This window comes from Medicago sativa, chromosome 7 (genome assembly GCF_051527215.1).
Source record: "Medicago sativa cultivar Bolivia chromosome 7, Bolivia_mono, whole genome shotgun sequence".
Classification (NCBI taxonomy): Eukaryota; Viridiplantae; Streptophyta; class Magnoliopsida; order Fabales; family Fabaceae; genus Medicago; species Medicago sativa.
In genome coordinates this window covers 10,231,342-10,233,619 of record NC_140755.1, presented here as the reverse complement: position 1 = coordinate 10,233,619, position 2,278 = coordinate 10,231,342, and the positions used below count along the sequence as shown (strand labels likewise).

Genomic DNA, 2,278 nt, shown 5'->3' with positions numbered 1-2,278 from the left:
AAAAAAGGAAATCACAGGATAAACATAAAACCCTAATAAAAGGAAATCAAGGAAACAAATTGGACGGATAAACATCACAAAAAAAAACGTAAATCACGGTTCTATATTGTTTCCTATTTTGTTTCCACACTCACCTATCTGCTTCTATAACAAATAAAGCCGCAAGTCAGAAATCCTTTCTCCAATTCTTGACATATGGCTGGAAGAACCATGGAAACTCTCCTCTCCTATCACTGCCTAACTGGTAGACACTTCAACACATATTCCTAAATATTTAACTCTTATGGTCGCCAACCCATGGAAGTACTGCTGTTTTCCCCTTTTTTCTTTTCTCCAATTCATTTTCTTTCTGATATGAAATTTAACTTACCATCTTTTCTCCTCTTTATGCAATTCTGGATGCGGCAAATTAGAGCAGAGATTGGTGCTGTATCCAAAGCTGATGGGTAGATACTTTTATCTTTCTCAATTTATTTTTTTATATTCGATGCATTTCACCTTAAACTTCTTTTTCATTGTAAAACCAGCTCTGCCATTTTCGAGATGGGTAATACCAAAGTCATTGCTACAGTTTATGGCCCTAGAGAGGTACTTTACAATCAATCATTTTACTTGCTTATGCATCGTCATTCGTCTAAATTTATATATTTTATAATGGAATAATCAGCTTTGCTGCTTACAAAAGTTTTGAGCTTTAGATGATGTTGTCGTTTTTATAGTATCTTCTATATATTTCAGGTGCAAAATAGGAGCCAACAAATGAGCGACAAGGCTCTGGTATAGCTCAAATTTCATTTTTTTTTTTGATTTTGTTTATATGATTTTTGAGGAGATAATCATGATTTGTTGATAGTTTAGGAAAAATTTGATTTTGAGCTTATTTTGTTTATCCATTGATCTTGATTTGTATGTTTTGGGTTTGAAGGTCTTAATTTTGTGTCAGTGTTATTTGTAATCGAAATATGTGTTTTCAACATGCGCTTCTCTGTTCTATGGTAGATAGTAGAAGACTAAATTGTGAACATCATGGTGAGTTTTGTTTATTTTTTATTTTTCTGAAAGAGGTGAGTTTTGTTTAATTGTTGGTTAATAATCTTTATTCATTTGATTCTATGCTTATTTGGTATTGTATCCCTTATCTACCTCTAGGGTTCGACATTTCTTGCTGGCTTTGAACTTGGTGGCTGATCCATAACTCAAAGTCATAGTGGCGACCCATTTCGGCGACGATTCATTTTCGACCGTCAAGGTAATGATTCCCATAAAATTGTAAAATATGACCCCTACTCTTTCTCTACAAGGTACCACATATACTCTATAGTTTTCCTATGATTTATTTATGATTTATATTTTAGATTATTGAGTTTTGATTTTTGATTCTTGATGTCTGATAATCAACATTTGAGTTTTGATTTTTTTCCTAAAAAAAACCATTTGAAGTTTTGATTTTGATTTTACATTATTCATCACTGTGTTTTGATTTCGGTTTTTACCTGCTATTTTGCAGATTTTATTGGTGATTTGTGCTTATTATGATTATTTAAAATAACCGCACGAAAGTGAGAAATTCAGGTTTTTTAGCTCCAACACAGATTGCAGCAGGTAACAATATTACTTCTCATCATTGTCGATTTGTGTTCACTGCTTCTCAAATTTAAATGTTTACATATATATGTTAATATAAACACTCATGCTTCTCAAATTGTATTTTTTTGAATGTTTGCAGGTGAATTGGGAGCTAGGTGAGCAGATTTTGATGCCATTATTGTTTCAAGACCCATCGGTCAATATATGTATTGGAAGTCAATCTAATGACATTGTAAATGCATTATGTTATATTCTTGGTGTGAAAGGCATACATTTAGTATTACTAAGTGCCTTATTGAGATAATGTATTTCTAAGGTACCCTATTAAAAAACTGTGTATCCAATCCTATTGCGGAGTCAACGTAATCTTTCAAACTCACATTAACTCAATTGTATTGTTTTGTCAAAGAATTTGTGGGTATTTTATATCTATTCAAGTTATGTTTTAAACAAATTTTTTTACGCAAATGTCTGCAGGATGTACAGGAGGTTGAAGACTCATGCAGCAATACCTCTGTGATTGACACACCAACCAGCAAGACAAGTCTTAAGAGGTCCTCTGATAGCATTAACTCTGTGGTTGTTGAACATGGTGAAGCTGGTCAGGCATCGGTTACAAAACCTAACAGGGCTGTTCGTGTCAAGATTGAGCCTACCGACACTAAAGCTGTTTAACTTGCTCGAATGCTGG

The 2,278-nt window shown here is 33.2% G+C and overlaps 1 long non-coding RNA gene across 1 annotated transcript; it reads left to right on the top strand.

The window, feature by feature from the left end:
* The first annotated feature begins 1,496 nt into the window (after positions 1-1,496).
* LOC146904121 (uncharacterized) lies at positions 1,497-2,011 on the top strand. The gene is made up of 2 exons (XR_015019655.1): positions 1,497-1,602; positions 1,727-2,011. It is a non-coding gene; the product is annotated as an uncharacterized LOC146904121 (long non-coding RNA).
* Positions 2,012-2,278: the final 267 nt, after the last annotated feature.